The sequence below is a fragment of the Athene cunicularia genome (genome assembly GCF_003259725.1).
Source record: "Athene cunicularia isolate RWA chromosome 14 unlocalized genomic scaffold, athCun1 chr14_part1, whole genome shotgun sequence".
In the NCBI taxonomy this organism is placed as follows: Eukaryota; Metazoa; Chordata; class Aves; order Strigiformes; family Strigidae; genus Athene; species Athene cunicularia.
Window position 1 is genome coordinate 2353595 of NW_020799118.1, and position 25670 is coordinate 2379264.

Genomic DNA, 25670 nt, shown 5'->3' on the forward strand with positions numbered 1-25670 from the left:
TAATCCTAACTGGTGGGGGGAAAAAAAAAAAAAAAAAAAAAAGTGTTCCTGTTCTCAGAGAACTTCAAATTTGCATCTTAAGGGAGAAATAGAGGAGAGCAAAAAAAAAAAAAAAAATCTTAAGCAGTAAGAGACATGCAGTGGTGTCAGGGCACCAGCAGACTACAGTGGGATTTGTTTTGTTTGGTTTTAGTTCTAAGGGATATTTGGAAATAGTTTCAAGACGGAGCTTTGTGACTATTTGGAAGACAACAGAACTAGTGATAAAATTCCTTGGGTAGGAGCTGACATGTTAAGAAATATCAGATTAAATGCCGGAGACAGCTAGGTAGAATAATGTTAATCCAGAGGTGACCTAGTTTGGCCAAATTTCCAATCCCTGTAACTCAGCTGTAGAGGATGACATGGTTTAATAAGAGGTTAGTTTTGAGAGACCTGAGTTTCCTAAGCCAGTCGAAGCAAGCCGTCTGCAGGACTGGCTCTTGATTTGTGTCTCTTACACCAAGAACAGGCTGAGGATGGAGCTGGGGTGGAGAGCGGGGTTTGCTGCTCCTGCAGCCGCTGCAGGATGAGAAAGGCAGGGTCACCGAGCCCTCTGCTGCAAACCAGCGGTCCACGTCCCTGCCGCACCACGTGCCATACGATGGACCTCTCTGCTGGGAGTTCAGGCTTTCCAAGGCTCTAACTTAGGCAAAATAAGCGAATTAACCATGCCTGTTTTGCCACCTCATCATTCCGCTGCCCTCCACAAATGCCTACTGTGCCTACAACAAGCACTGACTGACCTGCCAGCCAGAACCTTCTGTGGGCAGGGGTTGTAGTGCAGGTCTGGCATCTTCAGTGCCCGGGTGGCGTGATCTCGGCGGGTGAAGTGTTCAAAACACTGGGAAAACCAGTATTTTGTTGACTGCCTTTCCAGATGGGTCACAAGCCTTGCTGTTCTCAGCTGTCATTGCCTGTTATTCTGGATCTGGTATCCGGATATGGGACTGGGGAAGGGGGATGTTTCTTTCCTGATGAATATTTTTCAGTGGATGAAAAAAAAAAAATCTTCGTTGTTTTAGGATCACAATCACAGACTAACACTTCACTTTTTAAAAAAAAAAAAAAATCAGCTAAACATTGTGATCGGTTATCCCTCAGTTTTCAAATGCTGGGTTTCACCTCATAAAGACAGATGAAAAGAGCTGAATATCTCGGTTCTTCAGTCTGTTCTTAAATTTCCATCCCAAGTGCAGTCAGATATAACCACAATGCCAATACTGGTAATTTATCATTAAAGTCACAAATATCTATTTGACATTGATAGAGGAAAAGAGTGTCAGAGCCCATCAGCGTGTGCCGAGCAAGAGTCCTTATGCAAAGACTTGGTGCAGAGGCATCCCTCGATTCGGCATTGCAGTGGAGTAACTCTGGCTTGACTTTCTTGTGCTTCTAGTCATAAGCACTTTCTGTGAGTGAGAGTGGAAATGTACACCCAGGGCGTGCTGTTCTCTGATAGGAGTGCTCCGAGCAGTAAGACAGAGAATTTCAAAATAAACTAGCACAGAAATCGAGAACTGCGGAAAGGCATCAAATCCGCCAGAAATGTGCTCTGTTCAGAGACCACCCCCCAGCCTCCGTTTGTCCTCTGCAGCAAGTTATTTAAAGCTTTAAAAAGACCTTTGGAAATACTTGGGCATAAACCATGACAAAATAATTTTATCTTTTTTTTTTTTTTTTTTTTAATTTTTCAACTTTCAGAAAATGTTCTTGTTAGAAGTGAGTTTTATTTCACTGCTGGGAGTGAAGTGGTTTCTTCATGAGCCCTCATCTAACAGTATTTTATGCAACGAATGAAACCGAGGCATGTTCAAGGGCAGTAGAGGAACCCAAGCAAATGTCCAGCTGGACATAGTAAGATGTAGAGGGATACTGCCTGTAATTTATTTTGCAGTGTAATTGCTGCCTGATAGTCTCTAAGGATCTATGTGTACTTTGATCTCTACAGAGTTATTTGAGAGCCAAATCTAATGCTGCACATATATATATATATATGCAAATAGATATAAGCGTTAATGTTCGGGGGCATTGTGTCATTCACAAAATATAATGAGCCAAATTATCCTTTTCTGATAGTGTGAGGCCAAAATTCAGCAAAGCATAGCAGCACACACTTAACTTTCATTCTGAAGGCAATGACACTTAGATACATACTTAAAAGCTTTGCTGAGTTAAGACTGGACTTAAGCATTTGCTTACACTGAGGTGTGCACTGAAGAGAGTTGTTTATTTGCAACTTAAAATAACGTTCTGTTCAGAGTAATGGAAACTACAGCACTTATTTACTTTCTGCCTGAAAAAGAAGTATTGGGGAGGGGGGCAAATCTAGTTTGTTCCTCAGAAAAGCCCATTTTGCAAAACATCGATATGGACCTTGCTACCCTATAAAGTAAGTAGAAATCTCTGTAGAAATCTCAGACGCAGGGAACAGTGAGCCAGTCTTGGCTGTAGGAGCGGTGAGCCAGTCATTTGAGCTGGAATGATCGTGAACTTGCTTTCCTTTTTTTGACAACAGCAGTTCTTTTTAATTAAGCTACAATATTGTCAAAGGACCTAAGGGACGAGCAGGACACATGGCAGCGGTGCGCTCTCGCGGCAGAGAAGGCCAAGAGCATCCTGCGGCGTGCTAGCAGGAGTGTAGCCAGCAGGGCGAGGGAAGCGATCTTTCCCCTCTGTTTGGCACTAGTGAGAGTACATCTGGAGCCGTGTGTGCCGTTGTGGGTACAAAAAAAGACATTGACAAAATGGAACAAGCCCAGTGGAGAGTTACCAAGGTGGCCAAGGGCTGCAGCACACAAGGTATGAGCAGAGGCTGAGAGATGTTTGTTCAGCCCAGAGGAGAGGAGGGTCAGGGAGGGTGTTCTTGTGGTCTGCAGCTGCCTCATGGGAGGATATGGAGACCATGAGACCAGACTCCTCTCAGCAGTGCACAGTGGAAGATCAAGAGGCAACAAGCACAGGATGGACATGGGAAATTCTATCCAGATGTACGTCAGAGCCTTTTCCCCAAGTAGGGGATCAGTGAGAGGTCCAGGGAGGCCGTGGCCTTCCCATCCTTGGAGATATCCCAGACTGGACTGAACACAGCCCGGAATCTGCTCTACCTGCCCCTGCTCCGAGCAGAGGGTTGGACTGGAGACTACAGCAGTCCCTTCCGACCAAAATTATTCTGAGGAGTAACAGGGTTTTTTTTCTAAAAAGCACCCCTACAGTCTCGCATTTCTTTTATCTTCTTTAGCGGTGTTAAATCTGCTTGAGTTGCACATGTTTACCACAAGTCAGCATTTTCATCACTGTCTTTCTGTGTAAATGAAGTCTTCCGACCTGGAGCCATTTGGTGAGAGAGGAAAAGTAATTATGCACCAAGCTCTTGTTGACTGCAGATTTCCCGCTCATTTTTATGTACCTAGTCATAATCTAACTCTCATAAAATTTAAGCACTGCTGCATTGCTAGCATTTCTATTTTGCTTGGTGAATATTTTTTTTTTTTTTTGTTAATACTGTGCCTACCAATTTACTTGAAAGAGAAGCCCGAGTCTTTTTTTATGGATAGCATGTCTAAATTTTATTTTTTTTTTATGATAACATGTCTACATATTGTTTTGATACTCCCAAAAAGAGTAAATTGGGTGAAAAAGTCACTGGGTTTTCTTTTATTGTATTCCTCCCAAAGCAATCAGTTGGATTATTATTCATCTGCTGACTTAAAAGTAATGTCACCCACTAAAACTCCTTGTTCAGGCAAACTGAATTATTTCTGACAAGGATTCATCCATGCTAGCACTGTGCATTGAGCAGTCATCGAAAAAAATATGTAGATTTAGCAGCTACTTTTAACACAGGCAGGGTAATGAAAGCCCATCTCACCTGTGCACCTCAGAAATCCATGAGTAATTAAGGTAACCAGCCTTGATTTGTATTTGGAAAAGCTGAGTGCTTGTGTGTGGTACTCGGAGAAATGATCTGTAAATGAATGAATACCGCCACATCGGTATTCAGCATTATTTGCTGCCATGGAGCGAAGCAAAGGAGAAAACAAAAATATGGAAATGAGAAGAGGAGGTAATGTGAGAGACGTGAGAAGGACAAATTCTTCTGAGCAGTGTAAGAACAAGGACACTTTCTTTTCATTGTTTACTTCCCTCTGCAATAGAACAGTCACTATTCTTTGCCGGACTACGCTCGTAAAATAACCTCTAGTGAAGAGCAATTTACTTTGTAATTGCAATGTATGTATATCCAAAAATTTGGAAATTTTTTTTCAAACAATGTCTGGAAGGCTTTCTTTCAGGAGATTTACAGATTTCCAAATCAACTCCGTAAGCTAAGAAATTGGGGTCGTTATACAAAGTTGTCCACCTACTTTGAACCCAGACTCACGATTCTTCTCCTCTTCTAATATAAAGCTGAGACAGGCTTAACGACAAACTTTCCTTCTATATCAGATTGTCACTTTATTAATTCGGGTTTAGAACTGTATCTTTTTATGTGTTTGTACAACACTCACCACATTTAGATACCTGTAAGTGTGATACGAATATTTCTTTAGAATTAGAATGAAAATAGCCAGTTCTCGTGTAATGCCTGGCCGAAGAGCTCAAGGTGGTTACTGCTGGTTTGCAGAACAAAGGAGGAAACTAATTCAGAGAGAAAAATGACTTGACTGCCTACAAGGCAAGTCAAGAACAAAACTAAGGCTGGACCTGTGCAGGCATGTCCAAGATTTTTGAAGCTCAATTCTACTTTTAACCACATTGGTACCTATACAGTTTGTTGAGCTGTATGTCTGTCTCCTGACTTAAACCTTCTTACTGTTCACACCAACTTTGTTGGTATACCCACTGCTCAGCTCAGTCCGACTGATGACTATTGAATATTAGAAGCCTCCACCACTTTTGAACTCTGCATTTCTAGACGGTTAAAGCACGTAGCGTAGAGGATTTCATAACCAAGTTCGTGTAAGACACCTAGCTTCCTGCTATTTCTGTATTGTTATATACATTAGAATTTTTTTTTTTATGTTGTATCCTCAGAAACTGCTGGTACTCACCAGTACCCCTGTGCCTCTGAGACCAGCAAGGCTGGGGACTCTGCAGTCCCCCAGCAGCCGTAGCTGTGCCAGGATTGCGGTTAATGGGCTGCGTTTGTCCACCCCAACACTGAAGGCAGCCATTGAGGGAGGTTCTGAAAACCCAATAGCTTTTATGTTTCGTTTAGATGGATGAGAAAAATGTGGTGCTTGCAAAGATAAAGAGGGTTTAGGAAAATCTCCGGAAGTTCATAGTCATATTCATTTGTAAGGTTGGATGTTGTGTGAGAGAGGATTAGTTGAGCATCACTTTTGACACCATGATTTTCTGTCACAAGAGGAGAGGGCATCTGCATGAGTGAGCTGCTCGGGCTATGCTCTATAAAGGGAAAGAGCCAAGGTCTGGTGTCTTTTGCTGGCATATTATTTTGATGTTTTTAGACCAGTTATGTTAGTATGTAGGTGATGAGCATGATGAGTCAGTCTGGGGAACCTGAGAGTACATGAAGCTCTCCAAGTGCTCACAGCCTCAGGTTTGGTCCTGAGCTCTGTCCATGACATGCTTCTGCCGTCTCATATGCCTTCAAAAATTTTCTTTCAAAGCTATAAGCTCCAGAAAAGTCAGGGGATAGGAAACTGACACGCCATTTTCTTAAAAGTAAAAGAATTTTTCACTAAGGACATAGAAAATCTATTAATTTCCCACCCTTTTAGTCCTTCTGGGGCAGTTACAAACTGTCCCTTTGGGACACAATTTAATAACCTAAAACTCTGGGTACAGCATTCACCTGTTCCTCTAGGAGACCTTCTAACTTGTGGTGTCCTTTTTGTGAGATTACTTAAGGTGTCTGATGTGTGATTATTTTACACATGACAAATATTTACAGTGGGTCAACGAGTGTGTTTATAAATCCCTCAGCCTTCCCTTCACACAGCTGTTGCTTCCTCTGCTGTGGTAGGAAGGAAGCCTGCTTGGACATAAAAGTCCTCTGGGTAGGCAAGTTGTGCCAAAGCGTATCTAAAATAATCACCACCATGGCATACAGTGATAAACTCTTTCCTTCATGCAAAACGAACTGCCTGCCTTTTGGCAATTTCAAGCAATGTGACCCCCTACTATACCTATCTTAGCTTGTTCTTTTCAGTTTTTAGTTATTAATACAGACACTTTAGTTATCAAAGATTTGACAGGAATGAAGGATTGACCTCCTGTGATTGAAGATGCAGACAATCTCAGCTTGTTAAAATAATAAATGGGTACCTGTCAAAGAGACACTCAGAGCAAATGTGGCCCCTGTAGATATCTCTATTGTAGATTTTTAAAAACTCCTTCTGCTTCCTTGTATGGATATTAATTAATAATAATATTTTCTTTTATTGAGATAGATGGAACTGCTAATTACTCTTTCCCTGTGAATCCCTCACTAGTACCATTTATCCTGTAATAATTAAACATCTCAAGGAAAAAAAAGAATTGGTTAGAAGTAGTTAATAGTGATTTAAGTGATGGTTAAAAATTGGCACATAAATTACTACAAAGGAGGATATGGTTTGTAGGATCTACCTCTAAACAATTAGAAATATCAATGCAGGGTCAGAAATTTTGTTTGGTACCACTCTTCAATTTCTCTGCTCTGAACAGAGCAAAAGAACTGCCTGATGCTGGAAATGCAGCACGCTACAAAAGCCCCAAAGCTGCACAAACCCTTCCGAAGCCAGGGTGTAGCCTCAGGAGACAGGAGCAGAGCTCATGATGCGACCACCTCCGCTGGCCCTGTACCAGCACCCAGGCGGTCCTGAGCTCGGTAACCACAGTCCAGGGACTAAGAAAATGCAAAAATCCCCAGGCGTTCTTCGGTGATACATGATTCCTTATCCACAAAGAGTCCACGAAACAGCAACGCAGGCTTTTGGCATGCTGCTTTTTCTGGATCAATTCTCATTACACTCCAAAATCCTGGCAGTCTGCTGGTACTCACTGCATCTGTTTCAACGGGGTGTGTTGCTGTCAGGGATAGCACCCAACCAGGGAAGCTTTTGGTGCAAACCTCCAGTAAGTTTGGCTGTTAACTCACCACACAGAAGCGATGTCTTACCCCAATTCCGGTTGGTGTAACAGTGCCCAGTATGCCTGTACTTCAGCCAGGGTGTTCCAGTGGCACAAGTAAGAACAGTAACAAGCCCTTAATACCTTTGAACTGAGATAAACCTCCCTCAAGTGCTCAGAAACATTGATGGTATTGGAGTATAAGACTGCTTAAAAAGGAAAAATAAAATCTGTGTTTCCTTAGTCTGTGCGTGGGCAAAGATACTTATATTGAAAAACATTTCTGGCAACTGCCTTGCTCTACTGTAAAGATCCTAGTACTATATGAAAGAGAGGCAGTACGTTGGTTTGCAAGGAAGAAGTTCCTGAAGTAAGGAAACCTGCACTACTCTATGGAGAGTAATTGAATATATGTATATGTTCTTCCATAATAAATTGTTAAAGAACATTAGTTTTGGACATTCAAAGCATGCTGAGTTGGTGTGGAGAGAGATAATGGAATGAGCAGGTATTAAGAAATGGCCATCAGAATCTCCACTGGAAGCAAATCTAACACTTCCAGGTACTTTTAGGGTAATTATTTTAAGCTGTGGGTGAAAGTGGTATTTGTTACACTGGGTCTATGTGGAAGGAAGAATATTTTCATTCATTTAATATTTTTTTAAATTTAAAAAAAAAAAAAAAAAAAAAAAAAAAAAAAAAAAAAAAAAAAAAAAAAAAAAAAGAACAACAATAGATGGTCTGGGTGGTGTTTTTGAATTTTCCTCACTCCTCACTTTCTCAGTGCAAGAAATTGAGTAATAAATGTCGCCTTCCAAAAGCAAGGGAGAAAATGAGCAAAGCCAAGTTTCTTAGGTTGATTTTCTTTAGGCTTGGTTTCTTAAAATAGACCTCGTGTTTGGATAGCATCACACAAGCATTATTATCACCCGTATCCTTCTGTATGGACACCATCCTGTAGGCGTTGTTTATAATCCCTCCTCTAGACGGGTCTCTAAAAGTTGTATTCAACAGGCTCAAAAAGAGCTTTGGAAAACTTTACAGCTCAGATTCAAATATGCAAAACTGATGCTCGCAAATCAGTTACAACGTCACATCACAAAGGGTTTGATAAATCATTTCTCAAATAATAAAAAAACCCCACAGAAACTAGTTTAGGAAAGTGGCGATCTGTTGGTAAATTAATTGTCACGTAATATCTGTTACTGGAGAAAGTGGCAAGTATAATGCTTTGTATTTTTTTTTTTTACTCGACATTACATTCTTCACCTACTGCATTCATTATTTCAAGTGTTCTGTGAAGCAGTATCCTTGGTTGGAAGCCCACAGGGAGAATTAGCATATCATCCTTTATGCTCCTGTTCTGAAATACCCTGCAAAGGAGAAGGATCGCCATCCAGTCTGAGAGACATGACCATGAACAGAGCCTTTGTGAAAAGAGCTTCATTTTGTAAATAACAAACGACCTTCAGGTAGAGGGCTTGAGTCACAGCAACTAAGAAGTTACCATTTCCTTTGCTTTAAGCTACTGCTCTTCCAATTAATTTTGGTGACTAATGAGGTACCGGCACCTGCTCCTTTAATGTGAAGGTTTGCGTAGATCACCTTCAGTGGTTTATGTTGTGTTGGAGGAGACTGAGGACAGCAATTTTCCTCTCTTCAATGTTACTGTTCCTTGTGAGTCCCAGCCCCTAGCTGACTTCCAGAAGGTAGAATCGCTAAACAGGAAAATGATGCACACTCAGGTTTAGCAAAAACCAACTGAATTGATGCTGTGATAGTGAAACGTTAACAATTTACTCATTTGTCTTTTATGTAAAGGAATACCTGTTAAGAAAGAATAAGGAAGAAAACACGAGATGAATTCTCTCAGGAATCAATGTGGTGGCAGAAATCAGAGCATTAGCTTTGAAATACTGAGAATAGGAGGTGAATAATGTTTTTTTAACCAATTCAGGACAAAGGAACTGACTCCAGTGTTCATTAGTCTGGCCAATAAAGCAGTATCACTGTATCGGAGTCTTACTAAGATCGATGGAGATTGAGGCACAAATTTGATTTTTGTCCATGGCTAATAAAAAATCATTTACCACTTTCCAGCCACTGCAATATCTTTGGAACTAAAACTAGGCTTGGAACTCACTGAGTAAGTATATCATGATCTTCAAGAAATATCTAAAGTTCTTAATCTATCAAAGCATTTGTAAAAGTTTCCAAGATAGAAATGTTTAAAACAGCCTTGTAAGCATCACACGTGTCTTGGGGAAAGAAGGAAGGAAAGTTCCAATATTCTCAGCATGTATTTTCAGACTTGGGATTCTGTACTGAGACCCTTAAAGGCAGACTTTGCACTAATGTACTTGCTTATAGGAGTTTTGGGAAAAAATGGAGTGATTTAACCGGGTTTCAAATCAAGCTTGTAGAAGCCCTGACAGTTTGGGTTGGGAACGTGGTCCTGCGTGTTGTGCTGTGGGGAGCTTTGTGCTGGGAATGGCACTGGACTTTTCTGGAGGGTGCCCTTTACAACATGTTATTCACTAGACTGGTGTTGGTAACACTCAGTTAATCTGTTTTGCGTATCTAATCAAAGGCTGTAATTATTAATCCTCTGGCTGTGCACAAAAAGAATAATAATGTTTTTGCAACTGTATTGTAAATTAAATTTGCCATCACCTGCCTCAGACTGTTTGGAGCCTATGAGGCAAACATAGGGGCCAATGTTTTGAACTAAGCACCATGGTGACTTCACTTCTTGGAGCACAGCTGCATCTATCTTAAAGTGCCTAACATGGATGGGTGCTCAAGTCACACCCTCACAAAGGGAGTGTTATCTCTTCTCCATCAGGAAGAAGTTAGACTTCTAAATTCAGTTCCTGGCTTTTGTTAGATTTACTACGATGCTTTATCCTTTCTTTCACCTGAGACTTCAGGCGGGTAATTTTCCTTATTCGGCACCTGTTCTTAGCAAACTACAAGGTGTGTAAAGATGTATGTCATATCAATAAGGTCAAAGAGCAAATAATAAATGAATGGCACATGGTATTCCACAAGTGTAATAAGGAGCCTGTACCTGGACCAGCGATGCGCAGTTAGTTGGTAGCAACGAGGCAATCACTGCTCAGCAGAAGAATTCGGTTTGCTTTCTGACAGGGCTGCAAGGAGAACACCTTGCAGGTTGAGTGCAGCTGCAACTTTTTCTTCTTGCTGCCTGAGGTTATTATTTTTATGGACCTTGGCAGAGTTCTGAAAGCTAGAACACAATGAAAATAAATATATATGCAGCTGCTGTATGCTTCCTGTTTCATCTTCAGAGAATGGATATTGTCACAGATAAGGGGAATATAAATCATAAAATCACTCAAGTGTGTTACCTTACCAGTACCATCTCATTGCTACTACAGTGTCTTCCATGACACTGATTCCCTTGGTCTGCGGGAAAGCAGCAATTTCTGCTCCTCACTTCGTCAGCTGTCTAACCAGGCAAGCTTTTAAACCCCAAACCACCGGATCTGAAATTCTAGATCTGCTGAACGCAATGCAGAATTACCATAGCCTTCCCTGGACCCAAACTCTCCTCTTTTGAAGCACAAATCTAGAACTTCCAAATTGTTTTTTGTTTCTTGGGTTTTTCTTGTAGCGTTCATTTTTAGCGTAACAGCTCTAAAAAGCCTCCAGTGAGATCCCATTCCATACTGGAGAAGCTGCGCCCTCTCCCAGTAGTATCAAAACAGGACCTATGGGAAAGATCTTTCAAACAGGCAAGACAGAGTGTCGAGGAATATTACAAAAGTGGCACTGTTACTATTTTCAAGTTCCTGCTACTGAGTGGCTTCTCAGTTAGCACAGAGTTCTCCAGTGACTTAATCTTTAAGCCAAAACTCTCTAGGTATGGATGAAAAAGTTTCATCTGCGATTATGAGTCAACTTCTCAAGATACAGGGCATAGTTCCTTTGACATCTATGGACAAACACTGACTTACTTGAGCTGAATGTATGGGACCTACGTGTCGTTTAATTTTGCAGTGAAACTGCTCTGGTGCTGTCAGTTATCCCTTCAGTAGCGGGCGTGGAGGGCGTTGCAGGGGAATGCTCTCCCTCGTGTGGCCTTGGAGCAGATGGTGCACGTCAAAAGGAAGGCTGCCCACAAAGCACAACTTGCTCAGATGTGCATCCCGTGTTCTCATATCAAGCACTAGAAATAAAAGTAAACATTTCTGTCCCCAAAGTAAAGCTTACAACATCCCTTAAACTACCACAAGGGGATGAGCGTGTAAAAAAAAAAAATAATAATAAAAAAAAAATCTGTGAAGGCTTCCACTGTTTGAAGTATCAGGTGTGGAAGTAGTCCGCGTTTGCCACGATCTACTAATCTTCTTTCTCTGTGACTCAGAGATAGTTCCTAAAGTAGGACCCTGCACTCAGGTGACTCCCCCGTATGTTAGAGGTGCTATTTGAAGTCTCACATTGCAGCATTGCAGTGCCTGAGGATCTTTTTCTCTTCTTTATTCTCCAACAAGTACTGATGGCTCTTTGTCACGAAGACCAGATGGAATTTCTCTGCTCTTGCCGTTTCTAGCAAGCCAAGGTCTGCCAAGGCTCACCTAAACTGCTGAAAAAACAATCAAAATCTCTTAAGATCTATTCGGTTCTTTGTTCCTTTTTCAAACTGGAGCCACTGATGCCTTTTTGCTCTGAGGCCATAACCCCTCAGAAGCTATAACTTTCGTCACTAAACCTTTTTACAAAGTGCCGCCAAAAAAAAAAACCAAAAAAACCACAGCCAAACCCAACCTACTCAATTACCTGATGATGTTGTAAATTGAGCTATTTCATATTATTCTGAGGGCAGAAATAGCAAGACTGCTGTTTCATTACTAGTTACAATTGGCTGGCGAGCAGTTAGTGAAAGGCAGGCCACGTATCCATCCGTCTTGTTTTATGGGTGGAAATCTCGCATTGAGCTATGGAGGGTTCAGATTCCTTTCATCTTTATGCGGGTTGTTAATCTAAGGGCAGCGGTTGCATATCCTTACTTTTTAGCATTGATGAAAAGAATTGACTAAAACCCAGTTGTTCTGGAGCGGTTTTAAGTGTAACCCATTTTTCATTCCACCTCTTTTTGCCGTAGAAAATTCTGAAATCTATTCAGATCGCATAAAGTACAAACAAAGAGAAGCCAAGTGTTTTAGTGCAGCGACCAGCATGCCTTGCAGATGGGTTATAATAAGATGAGAGCTGTCTTTGTCAGAACTGAATCCATACTTTTCATGTACAACCTTTACAAATTGTGCCCATGTGGCAGAGTCTGAATTACTTTTTTTTACAGCTTTAGAAAACAAATGCAAAAATCTTTCAAGTGCATTCAAAGTCATTATGGTACTTTGCTGAACTGAATCAATTGTCGTAACCTCTGTGGGTGTGTAAAATATGAAATTACTATCACTCTCATAGTCTTTTCGAGTTTGTAAATTAGAAGGAATTGATTATAGGTGCTTTTGGAAAGGACTCTGGTGTATTAAAAGTGTCTTGATGACAAACAACAATATATTATTTGTAAGATCTTGCTTGATGAAACTGTCTTGTCCACTAATGGCTGTTTGTCTTTGTTATTGTTCTGACTTGCCTTCTAACAAATTGATGTGTGGGCTGAGATTTATCATGTGATGTCTTGAGGAAACAAGAGACTTTGCCTATTAAAGTGGTTATAATACTTCTTTTATTTGATAATTTATTTTAAAGTTAGTTAATGTCAATATTTTCTAGTTTAGTCACTCTTTCCCTAAAAGCCAATTTTTATAAATGGTTGCTGTAAACTTATTTTTAAAGGAAAAAAATGTCTGGTTTTCTGACTACCTATTTCACTATTCACGTATTTCATTCTTTTATTTTCTATATAGTGTTATAGACTTACATTATAGTCTATAGTGGCATAAACTCAGTTTCTATAAACGATGTAGAATTTTTCTTTATGTATTAGAATTATTTCACAGCTTGCTGTTTTCTTATCTATTTTTTGCTCTTGTTCTCTGAACTTCAGTTAAGAGCGATATGTGAACCTCAAAACATTTAGAGCTTCATTTTTACTCGGACCAGTAACCAAATTCAGCTAAGTCTGTGGCACTTTAATCATTTGTATCCAAGTAGCCTCTTCGAAAGTATTTGTCCCTAGTTTTAGAAAACAGTAGATCAAAGGACTGTGAAAATATGTCATATTTAGAAAAATCTTGATGAATATATATATAGCATTGAAATCCATTCTTCGATTTCTCCTTAGTCATGTTTTAATTCTTAATATTCAGCTTCTTATTAAGCAGAACCTGTTCTGCTTGATTTTAGTAGAACTGAATTGCTGTTTGTTCGTTTTCCAGTGCAGAAATGGCATCTCATGTTTTCATTTTTTTTCCTTGTATGTCATGCCAAAATGAAAACATGAGAGGGTTGAAATAATGCGTGTTGACGTAATACATAGATCATTAGGATTTGGTGTAAAGGTTGCATTGGTCTGGCTTTTGAACGGTTGGATACTGATAATACTTAACTGCTGCAAGAGAGGGAATTCACACAGGTGAAGACCTGCTTTTCTCTCTTTCTCTGAACACCCTCTGTAGCCCACCAACAAAGACATGTCAGCTTTGACAGACTGACCCATTATGGGCTGTTATCCCAAATAAATGCAAAGAAATTCCCTAGGCCATAAGTAAACTAATACAACATAAATATATTTTAGAAATAATTAGACAGTTAAATATATTTTTTTCCATGTTCTCCATTGTGATGCAGCAGGACCTTATATGAAGCTGCGGGATTATGATTTACGTCATGTACAAGAAAATCTTAGAAACTTTGGAGCTACACATTACGTTGTTGTAGTTTAATATGATCTGCAAATCACCACAGCTGATCTAAACCTATCAGCACTGACATGTTGAGATGGACATTATGGGATTTTTGAGGGATGGAATCAAGTTTCCTGCATCACATCCCTGGGAATCAGCCCTGTTGAAAATTCCGGGTGGTAACACCGATGGGTTATGGTGTGGAAGGCTGGACAACAATACTTGGAAGGAACAGAGAGAAATCTGCTCTGCAGCATAGAGGAAGTTTAAGATGTGTCAGGTTGTTAAAGATGATATTCCCACTGTTCCCACATTTTTCATTTTAGAATTTAGAAGTTTACATGTAATGGAAATAGGTGAACAGAGGAGCATGTTGTTCATCGGGTAGGTTTTCTCTGTGTTGCGTTGATTATGTGTGTGTATCAAATGACTGCACACGTGTTGTATGAAAAAAAAAAATCACCTATTATGCTGCTATTCAATACCCATCACATTTTATTTTTTTTTCATAGACTGAAAAACAGCCGTTACAAACCGAAATGAGCGGTTAAATAAGACAGAAATATCTCAGTCTTAAGAGTACAGCGTATGTTTGCATTTGACAAGGAAGGGCTTAAAGGCTGTACAACAGCAACAAAGGCAGGAGCTCTTCGGAGACCTTTAACGCTTCCTTAACGTTGTAAGCTGACTAGGCAGCGAAAACGGTGACAGGTGGAGCTTTTACAGCTCTACTAGTATTTGTGCCAAAATTCGGACAAGCTCTAGTTCAAATGGCAGCTTGCATCCTCAGATGACAAATTATACCTGGTCAGCAGAAGAATGGAAAACAAGCAAGAATTTTTTTTTTTATTTTTTTTTTTCCTACCTCTGGGTTCTTTATGAAACTGAAATACTGCTTTCCTAGAGCTTGAAAAGAAAAAAAAAAATAAAAATGCCCTGCAGCAGTGATAAATGTCCAGGCCAGTAAGTCCAACTGACCAGTTCAGAGAGGTCATCCAGGTGTTCTTGTCAAGGAACGAACAGATAGATGATGCTTCCCTACATGATCCTTAGTTACTCCACACCGTGCCTCATTGAAACACTTCAGCATGTAATAGCTGTCAGTCCTTTCAAAACCGTAAACCTGTGATGTCTTTATATAGCTTCAGAAACGGTACGGCAGTTCACTGTGGCGAGCTTTATGGGTCTGACAATATACGCCTTTGCTCTTCTTTAAAACAAAAAGGGTATTGTTGAAATCCCTGTGGCTTTATTACATACAAGTGGCAAGCTCTTTACTTTTTCAGTAATCCACATCTGTCAGCCACTGCTTACGAGATGGCCCAGGGGTTATCTGCCCTCTGTTATTGCTTTGATTCCTTTCATTTGTTTGCTTGCCCAATTTAATAACAAGGAGAGACCCAGCTTCTTGATGATTTTGTTGGCATAACACCAAGCTCATCAGCACTTAACTCCAAGGTGGTGCTGTGGTTGCAGCTCTATGTGTTGGAAGCTGCGATATTGGGTCAGCATCTTTGCCTAAGCACCACGCTGTTCGGTTTATTCTTTGTTCTTCCTCTGTTGCTCAATAGTTGTTGTGCAGCAGCCATGTGGGCTTACTTCATCATCTCAGAGAAACGTTTCGTAAAGCCACAAAATTTCCTTTGAGTGCAGTGAACCATTCTGTCACGCGAATTTTGGGTTTCTGTCTGTCTAAATATTTAAAATATGAGGGGATACCACTGCTGTAGTTCCTTCTTGTCTACCAGCATGCATGAAAGCTGCAATACATAAATAACAGATGCAGAAGAGAACAGAGCAGAAAATTGCCAATTAAAGAACATTGTGTAACAACTCCTCCATCTGGGTCACCAGCAGGGTTTGAACCCAGAAGGCGCAGTGCTGCAGACACCGGGAGGCTGTTAGCCCTTTCTGCAGCAGCCCTGGGAGAGAGCTGCACCATAAACCCGCTGTCGCTTGCGCTGCTTGCCTACCGGTGATGAGAAAGGAGGAGTTTCTCACTTAAGCAGCATCATGCAACAAAAATTTGGCCAAGTTTGCTTCCTAGTGCCGTCAAAGCTAAAGATCTCTCCAGACAATCACTTCCTGCAGTTTAGCAGGTTTGGGGTTGGTTTTTTTTTTCCTTCCACAGGTGGCAACCATAGTAACTAATATTTTTTTTAAAGTGTTGATGTATATTGAGTTGATGATGTGTGACTGTTTCCCACCTTCCTCCAGGTGCTGTTGCTCACCTTGATGAATGTTTTCAGCTTTGCTGCTGGGTACCTCCTCCTTTCTTGCTGCACTATTGAACAGCCATCACCAGGCTGCTCAAGAACCAGCTGCTGCTTCCCTGGCAGTACAGAGAAAGGGGAGTGTGAAAAGAATTGCCTTTTCTCCCACATGGTACAGTCCTGTCTGTAGTGCTTTACAGAGATTGTCATCTTAGAGGGGGAAATCTACTCTAGGCGTTGGTGCTGGGGATTTCTCTGAGACACCATGAGAAATGATCTGGACACCGCTATAACTTCTGGTAATATTTATAGACAAAAACTAAGTCACCCGCCAGTTTCTTTCCAAGAAGAGAAGCAGTCATGGGTACTGCAAAAACAAATACACTTCAAACTGCCTGTTTCTTCTTTGGGGAATCTTCTGGGAAGTAGCTCATGATCTTTGCTACCCGTTCTTCCCGCAGCCCTCTTTCATAGCCAGGCGCATCCTATCGGAAAACCCGCAGATCATCTCCTCATGACAGCCTTGCCCTTGAGTGCCTGGGCAGCTCTCGGTGTGGGGGATGCTTTGCTACACCAAGCATGGGGGTGATGGTTTCATCAGGTAAAGAAGAGGGTTTCTGGCACATCAGCGGGGAACAGTTCCCACGAATCCCGGTGTCAGGCCGAATGCTAGGATAACTCGGCGCTTGTACGCCAGCAGAGGTGTTAGCCTTCATTGTCAGCTTTCAGAGTGATTTACAAAATAATTTGAAAAATTCATGAACCACCTTCTTTATAAAGCATTGTTGTGACGTTGAATATTTTATTACGCCAGGCAACCATCATTCATTCCTAGGAAAGGCTGTGTGACTGTGGTTTTGAAAGGCCAGGATGCTGGGATGGTTGGTGCTGGAGGAAAGGAGTTCTTGCACTGTATTTCGTGACTAATCACTTCAACACTTTCATACGTGGGCCTTCCAAGGAAGGACTGCTGCTGGTTGGTACGGTTTCTCAGCTTTCATTTCTGTGAGCACACGCTGTCTGTGATATTTTTTCTTTTTTTAAAAAATGTTTACATATTCATTCTCATAACTTAAAAGCTGATCTAGTTGGAAGTACAAGTTTTCTAGTTAACCAATTTCAAGGTCGGGTATGAGTTTTTCCACATGGTTCATTATGACTGCAGCTGCCCACTCAGAGCAGAGCAGGACAACAGGGATCCCACCGAGCTTTGCAGGTGAGTTCGTCCTGGTCAATAATAAGTAAACATGGGAGAACAAAAAAGCAGTTAGTTCCTAGTTTGTAGCAGTGAAGCCCTGCAATATGATATCGCTCTGGTTGATAATTAGCCATCAGCTTTGTCCCGAGTTTGCCAGGCCTCAGGACAGAGGCACGTCAGGTCTGCTTTGTCTGAACCCTTCTTGCTTTACTTGGTTTAGCTGCGGTGGCAATTTCTCTAATTGATCGGGTGTCTATCTCTGGTTTACTTTTGTTTGTCTGTGATGGAGATCTGCACTTTTATATAGATAGCAGTAACAAGCAGGTGTTATAGGTAGTACAGGATATTTATGACTCCAGTAGAATGATGCAGTGCAGAGCAGTACAGGCTCAGTACAACAGCAGGGACACTGAAGAGGAGGCGCAGGATGCAGCAGGGGGGAGTGCAGACTTGAGAGGATGAGCGATGGGACACAGGCTTGGCATCAGAAACATAACAGCTGTAAACAATTCACTAGCGGTCAGTTAAAAAAAAAAAAAAATTCAGAAAGGTGTGCTTCCTCTTTATCCATCAACAGGAATTTGACTAACATGCTCTGTATTGCTGTGTGATCTTACAATAAGGAATAAAATGCTTCCATGCTGTGCGAAGAGGTGATTGGCGTGCTATGCCAACATGGTCATGAAACTAAAATCCAGAGCACCAAGGATAATTTAAAAATGACAGCCACATCTCCATGAGTCATGGAAATCCACACAGCTGCACTGAATCAAACGTAATCTACGTCCTACTGCTCTGAATCAACCAGAGCATGAGCACAACCCACTGACCGTGATTAATCGTAAGGGCCATAGGTTGAGTTTTATTGCTTTGTCTTTTATTGAAAAAGCAACCTTTCCCCCACAATTTATTAGTTTAAAAACTGGTATTGACCTAAATTTGAGGTAATATTGGTAGAATATAACTCTGTGCCGCTGTGATCAGTTACAGTGCAAACACCTCCAAGTTCTCATTTTTCAACACGTGAGTCTTGTGGTTTGGGCTCTGCCTCAGGCGCCCTCGCGGCCCCGCAGTCAGTCTGCTGGGAGCCCCCGCACTGGGGCAGCCTCCCCACACTGGTATCGGCCAACGAAGAGTTCCCTGGACAGGGTTCCCTCTCCCTGCCAGGTCAGGGGGTGGGGGGAACCCTGTTGTTTTAGTGCTCAGAGCACATTGAGCGTGTTAAGCGTTGGAGAATGGGATCTTGGCCAGGATTCAGGGAGCAGCACTGAATGCAGGCTCTGAGTTTTTCGGTTCTTGCGGGCAAGATGCTGTTTATCAAGGGGGTCTGTACCCACGTGTGTTTGTATGCGGGAAAAGGGATTGTTTTATTAATTTTTTTCAACTACTTTGAGAGGCCCGGGTGGTGGCACAGTAATATTTGACAATTATTAGAGTCTTCACTTCGGTATTTCTGTAATTCAAAACTGCTAAATGTCCCCTCTAGGATTTTTTTTTTTGTGATTTCTGACCTTTGCAATACTTGAGCTTCATCAAATGGCCACAAGAGGAGGGATGCCTCTTCCCATGGCATAAGCAGTCTGACAGCACTTTGAGGTACTAAGTATTAACTTTTCATGCTTGAGGAGACCCTGGTCTCCTTGGTCCCCTGCTTCCTGCCCTGAAGGAGCGATATGGTCTGTGTTAGCATCTGATAGTGGTGAGCAGCAAAAGCAAGTCCTTGAATGGCTCTGACACTGGTTGTGGAATCTGACGGGTGCTGCCTGTGGAATCCTGTGGTTATGGTTAGGTAACAGAAAGCAGTCACAAATCAGCATTCCTGGTTTCTACCATGTTTTATACCCCACTGACATCAGCTGCTAGCCATTGGCCCAGGCTCTCTGCATCTGATGATAACAGCAAGCCCGTTAAAACAGGAGGGGTGAAGGATGCGTTTTAAAATTTTGCTTAAAAAAGGACAAGGAGCACTCACGGAGAGTTACCACATGGGAACTGTGGAGGGCAGGTTGACTACTGTACAAACAACAAATGTCCCGTCAGGTAGGTAAAACAAACAGAGAGAAAAGTATCATCCTTAATTACAGTTTTAGCAGAAACTACATTTTCAGTAGAAAAGACCACAAAATAGTTCCACTGAACGTGAAAGAGCATTGCCAAAGCAGGGACCTGTCACACCTATGAAGTGGAAGCGTATGAAGCAAGATGTTTGCCTGGGCATAAGCATGCGAGAATAATGTGTCTGATGACAGTGTGTAAGTATGCCCTGACGTCGTAACGCTACTAATAGGGTAAGCAGCAAACATACAAATCTAAGCAGAAATATAGAAATAACAGCATAATGCTCAATGGGGAACTGTATACTTGCACAAATGGGAGTACAAGAAAACGTGTATGTAGTAAAATCTTTAAGAAAAAAAAAAAGGTATAGGACAGGCAGGAAAGATGTATGGTGAAACAAAAAGTGACATATAAGTTTCTTATACATATTTGTGTGTGTATACACCGTACAGAACAAGCAAGCAAGATGTCTGGTGGAACCAGAACAAGTTCTTTGTCACACACACCCCCAAAAAAAATAAACAGCAGATGGGAGCTCCTTTTGGAGAGGTGGGTCCTGAGCAGTACAACAGGAACAATAAGCAAAAGAAAGGTAGGGAAGAGCTCATAAACTGGGCCGTCCCGAATCAGCGCCAATGACCTGCACCAACCTCACGGTTACTGTACATTCACCGCTAAGTTACAATAAGATTGTTAAGGGTTACGTGATTTGCGTATGTAATGCTAATTATTCATGAAGACTAATGATTAACCATTGGCCGTCTGTCTTGTTAGTGAATGTTGATCTAGCGTTGTTCTGGAATTTGAAACTGGCCTGATCTAGGTAGTCTTTCAGTCACTCCCGTCACACTGATGTCTTAATCGCCGCCTAAGTGCGTGCAAACATGTAATATATGTGTGTGTATTCGGCTGCAAAAAGGGAGAGAGAAAAAAATCCAGGACACGAGTTGCTCCAGCCTTGAAAGCCAGGTCAGAGACTCTGGGATATGGCCCATGGCAAGTTCTGTTACACTGCTAAGACAGACAGAAAAGATGCACAGCCTTAAGTGCTAACCACAGCCAGCAGCGGGGGCAGTCAAAAATCCTTGTAGTTTCTGATTCTGAATCAAAGGTTTCTTTCCATTCCTCTATTTTGCCACCAGCTGATCAGCCCCTATCCATTTTTGCTACAAGCGCTGTGATGAATGCTGCTCTATTGTAAGAAGTGCATGTCCCCTACCGAGGTCCATGGAATTGATAGCTTCTGCCTCATTAGAGACCATATCAAAGGTCAACTTCTGTAATGGAATAAGCTTCAGCCTTCATGCCACTGATTTGTAAGCGGAGAAAGGGAGGATCATTGATGCCACAGGCACAAATTAAACAGAACTGCATTTTCAAATTGACAGTGCCCTTCTCTTCGTGGAGCTTCAGACACCACAGTATAATCTATTTTTATATATATATATACTATTTTAAGAGCGTACATTATATATCAAAAGCATTTAACGTAGCTCTTCAATCCATTCCTGCCCCCTCTTGTTTCTGATTAATTTTTTCTACCCCAGCACAGATTCTGAAACGCTGAGCAGCTGCAGAGATCTTTTAGATAACAGCAATATTCGACCTGCCATAGAAACGTTCTCATATTTAGCATTTTCTCTCCAAAATTGCTCTCAACCTGGGCAGGTACGAATTTTTACATCCCTAACATTGTGCATTTTTGTTACCTTTGGGAGCACCAGCCTGGGAACAGAAGCGTAGTACCGGTCGCATTGGGAACTACCCATCTCAACAACATTTCTCTCCCTGGGGTTGCAGCACAAATTTATGTTTGGGATACCTATAGATTACCTTGTGCTGCCTAGTCCCATGCAGGGTAACCTACTCCTCAGATACACTTGCTCAGCACCAATTTTGTTTTCAATCAGGATGTATGTATTTATTCAGAAAGGTACAATGTTCCTCCCAGCACAGATGGATTTTTTTTTTTTTCTTAAGTCTCAAGAGATTTCACCAGACAGTTAAACTTGTTTGTACTTCTAGCAAAAGGCACGGCGACTGCTGACAGACCAAGGTAGCAGCCCCTGTGTGCGTGCATATATCCCCACCAGTTGGCAGATGACTGGGAAGCACTGGGCCTGTTTAATGTGCACAGATGTCCTGCCTGCTGCCCCTCTGCCATGATCGCATGGGCCACAGAAATACAGCACTTCTAGAAATTGCACATAGGAATATACACAGGACCCTTCCACTGTGCAACCATGCATCTCCAGGGGGAGTGAATGAGTCCCTCGTGTGACATCTCCCGGCATTTCCCTTCAGAAATTCCTGGCAAACTATTTTGCGAGTGTAGAGAGGAATGCTGCTCTTTATTCAGTCACTTATTACATGAGGCTGTGGTACTGTTTGAATCACACATTGCATGCTAATGGCCTAATTCATAAACCATTGACATTTTTTATGAGCCCTTAACATTCAAAAATGAAGAATTTGTGCTCAAAAAATAATTTGCATTGCAAAATTCAATAATTTAGTTTCTCATATTCATTAATGCCTAAGCCCACACCACATAACTTATCCCACTCTAACTACACTTCCCAGCACACTGATAAAAACAGGATACACGGTAGTTCACATAAAGTGCTTCTATTTGCAACTAACTCTTTACCTGCACTGATTGATTGTGTATGTAGAGAGGAAAAATCCAGCTATGCGGCGAGTGTGATGAATGCACTAAGCAATGGCTGCTTTGAAGCTGCTTTCTGCTCTAATCATGTTTTCCTACAATGGCATTAACTACCATAAAATATGAGATCATAAAGGGTAACGATATCAGGCAACAAAATCATCCTACAGACTGCTCAGTCCCACTGTGTTAGGGAAGGATTCATGTTTCGTTATTAAAAACTTGCTTTGCTTTTGACCTAATATCACTGATTGTCAAAGCCAGATGAGAAGAGTCATAATAATGTATAGCTGCTAAATCATCCAGAAATTCCAAGTGCCGTATGTCACCCCCTTTTACAAAGAAGGAAACTGAGGCATATGCAAATCAAATAGCCCCATAACTCTTGTAGGCTCAGCTAGACCTCCCTGGCTCTGCCCATCGCTCAACACAGCCCGTCCCTGTTGGATGTGTACGTACAGGTAATAAGTGTGATCTAAACAAGTTTTATAAGTCGTATTTTGGGTAGTAAAAGCAGAATGCCTATGGCACCCTAGGCCTCTGTCCTTTCGGGAGGGTGAACGAGCCCATCTGGAGGGGCTGCCCGTTTGCAGTTGGGTGGTATCGCTACTCCCAGGCAGTGTTTGTTAAAAGGGAAGTCAGCCGGGGAGCCTCTGCATAAGGTAATGCTCACAGGGAGAATCCAGTCTCCCAGAAAGGATGGTTGGTTGCTGCTTGGGTGGAGACGGGAGTCTCTGTTCTAATGTCCCTGCAGAAGTGTCTTCAGCTGGTTTAGGTGAGACAGCGAGACTCTCCAAACTACCGTGCTGCAAAATTATTGTAACTCAGCTGCGACCCGAGGGGACCACTCCGGCATGTTTAATTCATTGCTATTGGTATATCTTAACTAAAGACAAAACATCTTTTAAACAGCTTAAGTACATACAAATGACTTCCCACAGACCATTTCTGCAGCAACAGTTTTTCTTAACTATTCACAAATGTTTCAGTGATATGCAGGTTGATCCCTTCTGCAACAGAAATGACCACAGGAGTCTCTGGAGGGCAGGGCCAGATTCTCCACTCAGGATGTTAACCAGCACATTTAGGCATTCAGACCGGGTTAAACACAACAGGAGCTGCCTGGGGCAACTTCTGCAACTGTCCAAAATTCCCTCCCAGAGAGCTCCTATACCAATCATTCAAAAATTCAATTGTGATGGTTCAGTCAATCACCTCCTGTCCAGCTGGCCCGTCTCAAGCCAGTCCCTCACCTCATCTGCGCGGAGGCTGGCTGGGCTTCCCTGGGTCACCCAGAGAAGTAGTGCTGCTAGGACCCAAAGCTCCGCTACACCACAACTAGAACTAAAGTTATTTCTACCTACATACTTATAACTGACTGAAACTTGTGTCCCCTAGCTCTTGGTGCAGTTGTTCGCTGTAAGGTATTCAAAACTGCCTCGGATACCCTTACACTGTACTGCAGCACCCTACAGCTGCAAACCCAATTTTACTAGATTAAGGATTGTTTTCCCTTTGCAATGACATTTCAAGTAATAAACTTTACACTCGTCTTGAGGTGTTTTTTTTTTTTTTTTGTTAGATTTTGGTTTAGTTCTAGTGAAGAAAAAATGATAATTGGCAAGATAAATCACCAGCATCCATTCCATCCCAACACAGGGTCTGATTTTACATGCATTTAAAGCCTTCTCCATAACCCAGTAGAGAAAGAGGTGCTTATTCTAGGCCAGTGAGTGCTTTCCAGTGTCATTAACTTGTTGAAAGTGAAGTTTATGCAGTCCCTTTGTTGGGTTAGCCCTGAAACTTTAGCCACAACATGGGAAGTGCCACATCAGGAATCACACAGGCATCCCATTGCTGAATGGTCTGCAGGATCCTGGTCTTCTGCTGTACCATTTCTTTCTTATTTTCAGTCAGTTTTTAATTTTTCTTTAGAGTATTGGTGGCTTTAGATCTCCAGTAGCTGAAGTTGCTGGCAGTTAATAAAGAAGCAGCTACAATATATTTGCAGAACTTCCTGTCTGAGGTTGGTTACTAAACGGACCCGCCGCGCAGTTCCATAATTACATGATGGCAAAGGCTTTGGGAGCTGCTGAACCATGGACACTTCAATTTTAAAGGTCAGATGAAATGCTGATTTACTATAAAAAAAAAAAAGGAAAGAAGAAAAAAGGTTGAAAAATTTGAGCTTCTGCATTGCCAGTAGAAAACGCGTAGATGTGAGATTGGCGGATAAGGTATGCGTGCGGTAAGTGGGCATCGCTTCTTCCTTTCTTTGCCAAAGCTAGAGCAGCATGAGACCTACTCATCCCATATGGCACTCCGTGTTTGCAAAGAGGCCCAAGTTGGTACCTAGCGGTCCAAAGCCGCCAGCGGTTCCCTGTGAGGCATATAACAACGTAGCAGCCTCGGGCTTCCTCAGATGGCCAGGCAAGCTCTTTTGTTTGTTGCTTTTCTGCCATGTGAGCGGGATGCTAGTGACACAGGTACAGATCTCTCAGTGATGCCTAGACAAGTTTCCAAATCCTTAATCTGTTCTGGACGTGGCTTTTTGTAAAATATCCTGGCAAACTGGAGAAAGCAGCCTGGCGTGTTGGCAGTTCAGGCCTTGGTGGGGTTTGGTCATCTCAAGGCGTTGCTCCCGTTAGGTGTCACACCAGAAGCAGTGGGCTGGTTTACTCCTGCAGTGGAAGGGATGGGCAGAGCCAGGAACGGCCAGCAGTCCTCCCACTGGCATACCCTCTGGGCTCCCAGCTCCTGCTCAACGCAGCCATTTTCCCCATCCCTGAAAACTGCTGCCTTGCTGGGACTCTTCAGGTTTGGGCGGAATTAGAGTCTATTTTGCACTTTGATGGAATCAAAGATTCTGTAGTTTGTCTCATGGAGCAAATGATAAATTTTAGTCCCCAGTTGTGTGCCCCTTAATATTTTATGCACAGGCTATTGTAATTTCCTCATTTCGCAAGAGGACCTGTCCTCGTGCAAAAAGAAGCTGAACTCCCCCTAAGATCCTGTGGTGCTCAGGTCTACCTGGGATGCTATGAACAGTGTAAGTGCAAAGCGCTGCCTCTAGGTCCAAGCCCAGCTACCCTCGTGTGTCGTGGTTGCCCGCAGTAGAGACTAGATGAAAACCCCATCTTGCTGTCAAACCTCTTGTATTGCTATTTTTGATGCTGTCATCCCCGTCTCGCATTTCAGAATTTACATTAAAGGAAACATGCAGGTCTGGCTCTGGTGAAACCCAGAAGATTGTCATTATTTTAATTGCGTAATTTCGGCAGCAATAAATTGGGGTATGGGGCTGCTTGCTGGGTTTTGAGGCATTTGAGTGGTCTCGAGTCAGTCGTATTTTCCTGCTTTTCTCTCTAGCTATAAGCTCTTGAAAAAAATTCCCTGAGAAATGAGAACTGATTTCTGAATGTCCATGTGATATGCTATTTAAAATGGTTTATTTGTTTGCAATTGTAACTTTTTTTTTTTTAACAGAGCAAATTAATATAGTTTGGTTCCAAAAAATAAGATCTTCATAAGTAAAATTGTCCAGATCTCAGATGCCATCAGTTTAACAACAGTCTTAA